This window comes from Orbicella franksi, chromosome 2 (assembly GCF_964199315.1).
Source record: "Orbicella franksi chromosome 2, jaOrbFran1.1, whole genome shotgun sequence".
NCBI classification, from domain to species: Eukaryota; Metazoa; Cnidaria; class Anthozoa; order Scleractinia; family Merulinidae; genus Orbicella; species Orbicella franksi.
Window position 1 is genome coordinate 23669418 of NC_138146.1, and position 8146 is coordinate 23677563.

An 8146-nucleotide genomic window follows, 5' to 3' on the forward strand; every position below is an offset into this window, starting at 1 on the left:
TGGCACGTGACAATTTTACCTGAAGCGCGAGACAACGCACACAATCCGGTCATTTGCCATCAAAAAGAAGAGGAATTGCAAAAGCTTGGAAAGCTCGACGGTGACAGGATCCACAATATATTTGAGAAACATCCAGATGTATTTGATAAACGTATTTTGTTTCAGTGGACACTAAAATACTTGACTTCACAGCAAACTTGATAACACAAGCACGGGGGATTCTATAAATAAGAAAAACTGTGATGAAAAGCTGCTCGCAGTTGTTAATAAATTTCACTTGTGTGAATGAACCTGGGTTTATTTTTAAATTGTCAAAGATTTCATCAATAAAAAATATCCGTCTTAGTGATTGCCCTAAAACTTGTGACAGTATTTTCGCGTTGAGTATTCGCGTTCTGCAGTTCGCATATTAAGGTTACAGTATACCTTCAGGGGTGTCTTGCGTGTAAGCGATGTAGCGCGTGCAATTTAAGATGTAGATACCTAAACCCCTATACCAAATTAAAGCTTATAGAGCTGGCTATCAAACTATACCAAGAATTTTGAAATAAAATGAATTGCCGAATTTTTCACGACCACTGAATGCAAGCGCTCGAATCACCTTTCGAAAGCTGCAAGTCAAAGCGAATTACGTTTTTCGCCAATTTAATTTTTTCCTCGGTTTCAGGGCCCAAAGCGCTTAAAAAACGTGTCTGCATTTTGGCATATTCAATTGCAGTAAAAAGTTACAGAACATTTTCGAAATAGGATTAAAAAATTGTGGAGTGATCGTACAAAAATCGCTCTCAAAGAAAAGGTATTTTGAAATTAACAATTCCCAGACACGCTTTTGTAGTTTATATGTTAAACTAGCTACTGTCCAAATTTGAGGGTAATTGAACAAATTCCCTCTGAGTTATATCTCTTTAAAGTGTCTGCTTCAAGAGAAAAAATTTATTCGAGAAAACAGCTCTAAGAAAAATCTTCTGCTTCGCAAACAAACTCTGCCCACAAGCGCCTTCAACTGGGTTCTCAGATAACATTAACCTCCTGGTGAGATTTACGCATGAATCTCAAAAAGTTCTTGTGTTTTGCAATGCACTCAAGGTGCCGAAGGCAGAGAGATAATTTTTCTGTAGCTGGGTTTTTCTTGAAGCTGGTCGCGCTAAATGGGAAAGACTAAAAAGGATACGAACGCTAGAGTGGCTGAGCAAAGAAACAAACAAGAGGAAGTGCGGGAAGCAACTGTGTGTGGTCAACTCTGCATGGATATTTCAAATGGTCTCCATGATTCTGGCAATTCGTCGATATTGGACTCATCAGAAGAGTCTCTGTCAACATCCCTGTTATTGCTGTCAAGTTCCGAAATTTTTACAGAACCTTTCTTTACTCTTACCACGAATATTTTGCCCGCCTTATACAATAGCTATAGCTTCATCCATGTGGTGAACTTTCGCTTCTTCACTAATTGACGTATTTTCATTCGTTCTTCACTGTTTCCGCTTTTTTGAACTGGTCCATGGTTTTAACGTGGTCTATGTTTACTTATAACTTAATAGAGTTACACCTAATACCAAAAATGCTGGGTAGTCAGAACAACAATGCTGAGCAACTGAGTAGTCAATTCATGACATGCATACAGGTAATTCCCGCGAAAATCGTCTCGGTTGATTGCATACGCACCATAGGGCTGTCAATCAAGAGGTAAACTTTTACTTCCGGTGAAAACGTAAAACCGCCATTTCTCTGCCACTATTTAGCCTTTTTCAATTTTTTTTTTCAGAAATTAGAGATTATTCTTCGACCACTACTTTGGCCCAAAAATCCAAATTTGAAGAAAATTGCCGACCCCAAGGTATACTGTAACCTTAAATTCAAAACGACAAACAATTTGAGCGTGAACTTTCCGTCCATTTCAATACAGTCTTTAATTTTCAGATGAAGTGTTATATCATTTGCTTATTCAAGCAGAAAACAAGGTTGAACATTTAAAAAAGATCATAAGTGATAAGGTAAAAATAGTGTTCACTTTATGGTCTCAGCAAGAATTTGATGCCGCCTTGATAAACATCGGAAAACTTTCTGCCATTCAGCTGCGAATGAGGCTTATTTTAACTTGGTATAATCTGTGTCATTTGCACTGCTCCTGTTGTGTGAATTATAAATGATATACACAAATATTTCTGTGTTTTGTGAAGTGACTTTTTTTTTCTTAATTTTCATTTTCATTTGATCATCAATCATTCCAATAAACTTGGAGGGTTGATAGCTTTCAATTTATTTGGCCCCTTTCCGAAAAAATTAGCCCCCAAAAAAGATCTTCAGGGGTTACTTTGCCCCTCAAAATTTTCTGGCTGAACACTGAAATTAATCAAGAATTTTTCATCACTTTGCTTACCTGGATAACTAAGCACTACACACTAACTGTAAAGGCCACGAACCACTTGGTTTTCTGTTAAAATCTCATCTGGAAAACAAGATTAATATCCGTGTTTAGTTCATTGAAACCAATACAACATCTCTTCAACACTTTCCTTAACTCTTATTAAGCAGCAGGAGCAGGAGGTCTGTATAGGAGAATCTTGACCGAGGTCGTGAGTATAGACTGAATGCAGTGAGGTCTGTACACACGACCGAGGTCAGGATTCTCTCATACGGACCGACTAAGCTCAGTTAATAAGATATTTATTATATGGCAAATGAGAAAAATTAATTTGATTAATGTACATGTAACTGGTTTGTACTAGCTGACAGTTTGCTTGTGAACGGCGATGAGCTGAACTTGAAATAATTATGCCAAAGTTTGCTCGTCCTCTTTACTTTTTTCTCATCAGTCTTTTTGGTACCTTCATAAATAAATATTGTTGGAAGAAAGTAGTCAATAGTTTTGCATTTTAGTTTGCAACTTTTTCTCCACAAAATGTAACTGGTCTAGATGCCAGTCTAGATGGGAAAATCTAGACTGCTTTCAATATCGATTCAGCCAATCAAATTTGTGAATTTGGTAGTTCCCAGTCCTTGTGAGACACAGCCATATAATAAAACTGCATACAAACTTTGCATTTCAAACAGTTTACACGTACTGATGTAAGAAAATTTAAAGGGAGCATGCTCCCAACACAGAAGCACAGTCATATATTTACATTAATGATCCTCTTTCCAGGCTTGGTCTGAATTCCACTAACGATACTACATTTAGGAAATAACACACTGGCTGTGGGTAAAATTTGGGTGGCAGGGAAGGACGACTGGGGAGTAGGGGCCCAGGAAGGGGGCCCTCCTGGGGGAGTACAGATCGGGTGGTACCGGGGGTAACCACCCTGGAATAAAAGTTCCAGACCTGCCTCCAGGGGTGAGGCCCATATCCCACGGTCCCGGGGGACTGAGGGAACCAGGAGGAGGAGCCCCTCCTGGGGGGAGTACAGATCAGGTGGTACCGGGGGTAGCCACCTTGGAATAGGTAATTTCTCCGAACCTGTCTCCAGTGGGCTAGAGCCTTACTGTGGGGTAAAGTGCAGCTAATGGGTGCACTTCCCTGCCACCGTCCTTTAATAGCAAACAACAGAAAGTCACCAAAATACAGTCTCTGTTCATTGCACCCTGAATGACAAGGTCTAAGGCTTGCTAGGAGACAGATAACCCTAGCCTATAGCCATTAATGGTATAATTATTATTATTATTATTATTTTATACTAAGCAAATGATATCATAAGTATATATGGATAAATGTTTTTCTTAAAGTAGCGGAATAGTAATGTTCAGTATCTATACACGACATTCTGAATTGTAGTGTCAAAGCTTGCCCCCATTTTTTTTTTTTTTTCTGGGAAAGACAGATTACTAGCCTTATTCATGGTGAACATTTCTATAGATCTAAATGATTTGTTTATTCGCTTGAAGATGGTCCTAAAGCATAGTATCAGGGGTTCAGATGTGTAGAGCAAGGGTCCCAGTCATGGGAGGGTGGGAGGGTAAAAGAAAAATCAGTGGCGAAGGATCGGCACAAACGAGAAGACTGAATACAACAAGGAGCGTGTGCTTGACTAGAGGTCAGGGGCATGAGGTGGACATGTGAGAGACATGACTGGAACCATTGATACACTGTCTTTTACAGATGTAGATAACAGTGGCTTTACTTAGGAAATGAAAGGTTTGTTGTGATATCCAAAGGGGGTGATTGTTTTCAACTGGGAATCCCTGATGGACTTTGAGATCAGGAATTGGTGGCATGTTACCTATGTTACTGGGATTTACTTATGAGCATGACACGAGGTTCATAGTGTTACATGTCTCTGAAATAAAGTGTTACAATGCAGAATGTTTGTGCCTGACTTTGAGATATTGTCTCTCAGGTCTCATTAGCATCAGTTTATGGCTGCCATAAACTTAAACTGTATGTCACTGCCATCCTCTCACATACAGTGTATACATAAAGGTAGGGAAGGTTTTTTTGGTGGGGGTTTTCTAGCACCACAAACCATTGTCAAAGATTACAATAGAGTAGAGTTTGTTTAATTTACCACTTGTATGCATACAATGTACAAGAGAATTTTGATTTCATAATCTCGCATGAAAGTTATTTCTTGCTTATTTCCAGTCTCTTTTTATATTTCATTCCAAACTCTACTGCTTATTGGTTCATATTTAGCATGGCTCTATTACGTTATTGGTGCACTTGAGAGTTTGGAGAGCACTAGAAAAGCTGAAATAGACCCTTTTCATAATTTCTGATACCATCTTGCCTTGGGGGCAAACACAGCAAAAATGTATGATTCTCTTGAGTATGGCTTGAATAACTCTTACCCCTTCCTAGATCTTGTCCTCTTCAAACTCCAACATGCATCCATAACTCAATAAAGTCACTCTAACTAATGAACCAATAATTCATCAAAATATAAGCCAAAAACATGAATGCACAGTGTCCCAGAAAATATCCATACCAAGCCTATAGAAGGTCATTGGAAATGCAGAAGATAAGCTTCTAAGCATGAAACAAATTATTTAAAATATAAGCTCATTCAACATATTGTGTGGTTCCAGAAAATACCCATACCCCCACAATGGAGGAAATTGGAAATTCCCCAGGGATGAGGGGTCAAAGACCCAGGAAATTCTGGAGGGGAGAGGGGTGGGATGGTCAATTTGGTTTCCAGATGCCCTTCAATTCAATATGGATTCAAGTATCAACCTAGCTGTTCAAAAATCCTTCCTTACCTACCAAGTAGATCTTTCACCTGAAAAATAGTAGCTTCAATACTTGTACAGTGGAACTCCGTTAATACGGACACCAAGGGGACATGCCAAAATGTCCGTATTAACGGGGTGTCCGTATTAACCGGGGTCCTCGGAAAAAAGTCACGGACACATGTTTTATCGATACAAACACTAAGGCCGACACTGGTACGGCAACAAAACGTTTTAATTGTACTGTAAATTACAAATCATTAACTGTATCACTCTCGGACTAAAATAAAACTTTAAATAAGGACTGCAGACTGGGTAATGCACCGGAAGAAAGAACTGGTCAAATGCATCATGCTATTTTGACACTGTTTCATTTAGTAATAAAATTGTATTAACCCGCGGAAATCTGTCATAATTTGACCAGGGTACAAAATCTCTAATTAGCACATAATCATGACAATGACAATAGACAATGCACAGATACAAACAGTGTCCGTAAAGCGGGGTTGACGATGTATAAGAGTTTGTCGCTCAGGACACAGAAAAGTGTCCGTTGTCCATATTAACAGGTGTCCGTAATAAGCGGGTTAATTTTAGAAAAAATATATGAGCTTTTTGTCGGGGAAAACGAAACTGTCCGTAATATCAGGGTGTCTGTATTAAGCGGGTGTCCGTAGAGCGGGGTTCCACTGTATTTGAATCGCATTATATTTGAAATAAATTTTCTTTCTTCAAAAATCACTTTGGAAGCTAACAAATGCATTACTTGCTACCAGTCTACAGGAAGTCACCATGTGGACTGAAAAGCACTGGTGACTAGCCTGGTTTGTTTACACATTGTTCTTGGACGCTGTCGTTTCTTCCATGAAAATGAGTTTCTTTATAAAGGAAGAAATGATGTTACGATTTCACAAACTTGAGAATTTCTTATTCTTGTTTATCTCTGACCATTTGGATGTAATTTTGCTGTAAAATTGGCTTTCGTCACGAGTGTGTTAACGATCGTGTTCACAATAAAAGTATGGTGTCAGTTTCATCCACACTCATCTTATCAGTCCTTCAACGGGAATTGTCCCACATTTACAAAGGGACTTAGTCGTACAGGAAGGTAATCTGTCTGTTTTCTTTGTGTGTATCTTCAGTTATATTATGTTAAAATCGATCAAGAATAAACAGCACTGATGTGTAATGCAGACAGCCAAGTGTTTGGAGCATAACACACTTTCTTGCAAAAACTATTTTTTTCCAGGGGGTATAGGGGGTGTACATAATACTTGTGGAAATTCCAGAGGGGGATGGGGGGGCTTACATGAAATGCCCTCCATGGTGGGGGTATGGATATTTTTTAGAACTACACATTGGACATTTGTGCACAAAATATAATTTACAAACTTCTGTCGAAAAGAGAGTGCCTTCTTTTTTCAATTTTCCTTTGCTAATTTATCTGAAAATTAAGAATCCACCTTGAATAAGGATACTCATAGGGCTATTCCATGTTTTATCTGCACTGCTCCCCCAATTGAGGTGCTAGAAAATCTGTAGGAGAGGGGAGGAGTCTTTAAAGGGCCATTCCATTCAATATCCACACTCCCCCTATTGATGAGGTCATTTGACTGCCAACCCCTAAGAAAAAGATCAAAGTGCTGACACAATTATTTCAAGACCCCTCAGAAAAAAATATGCAAGGTAACCTTGCGACTGTCTAGAAATTTTAGATCTTCCCAATACTGACCCTCAGAAAATCTCAAAAGTGTCTTTGTGACCTTTTCGATTCCTTATACCCCTCAGAAAATTTTGTCTATGGACTGTGACCTTAAGAAATTTTGACCTTCCCTTCTACCCTTTCGAAAATTTTGTCAACAGTGTGGGAGTGGATAAAAATTGGAATAGCCGAAAAGCCGTTTCTCAAGGGGCAACTGTGTTGGTACCTTTGATCCTCTAATAAATTCTGAAGGGGAAAGCGTGTTGGCACTTTGATCTTCCTTTCTTGGGGTGGGGGGGGGGGCGGGGGAGGGGTAGGGAGGGGTGAACGGTTAACTTTTCTGAGGGAGTAAATTCAAAGCTCCTCAATAAGGGGGAAGGGGTGCGGATATTAAATCGAATGACCCCTAGAAATATTGCGCAACATGTTTCTCAGTTTATGTGCGTCTTAAAAGCAGAATAAACTCTGGTCGATACACGTACACATGCAACGTTTATGTCCTATCTTATTACCTAGTCAAGTATTTATCTAGTCAGACTGTAAGGTCATCACAACGCAAAACAATTTACAAGCGCGCTTACCTCAGCTTACATGTACCCCGGGCATGTAAATTCGTCCAGGGACATGGACAGGCCTCGGAGGTTAACAAACACGTCTCCACATTCCACCTCCTGGTTCCGACAAGCAAAAAAAGTTAAAAAAGTTAGCTTATGACCCAGATCAAGTAATGTTACTGGTTCAAGCTGTTTAGAGACAAAGAAAAAACTTTTGAAATTACGATAAACTCACATTTTCCATTATTTTTCTTGTACACGTGCAAAAATGGCGCAGACGAACTACACTCGCAAAGATCACTGGGTAACATTCGTGTAAGAAAACACGAAACGACTCCTAGTCTTGCTACTCTTTGATTGGCCCAGTCATCTTTGCGAGTGGCCATGGATAATGAAAGTGCATGCTGGTTTCATTTTTTAAGTACATGTACTTAGCAACGGTACAAATGCTCGAAATATATAGTTTCTTCTTTTGTGCCACTATTTGACCCCTGTGTAAATACTTTCGATCGTTGTCCTCTTCAACGCAATACAACACAATACAATACATTGTAATGCAATGCAATGCAATGCAATACTTTATTTACACACGTCACGTCTAAGAGCTATACAAGCCCGTTCAAAATACGTACGATATTCTCTGACTCTTCCTTGGTCTTGTTGTATGAAACCGGGCTTTCAGCCTCTAAAAGACGATTGCACAGTTCTTCAAAACGTCTTCTTCTCT

The 8146-nt window shown here is 39.2% G+C and overlaps 1 long non-coding RNA gene across 2 annotated transcripts; it reads right to left on the reverse strand.

The window, feature by feature from the left end:
* Nucleotides 1-2327: 2327 nt before the first annotated feature.
* Nucleotides 2328-7703, reverse strand: LOC145468956 (uncharacterized). 2 transcript variants are annotated; one of them, XR_014042255.1, is made up of 4 exons: nt 7655-7703; nt 7447-7536; nt 4783-4924; nt 2328-2446 (listed from the first exon to the last, which is right to left on the reverse strand). It is a non-coding gene; the product is annotated as an uncharacterized LOC145468956 (long non-coding RNA). The 2 variants fall into 2 exon arrangements; XR_014042258.1 differs by lacking the exon at nt 4783-4924.
* Nucleotides 7704-8146: the final 443 nt, after the last annotated feature.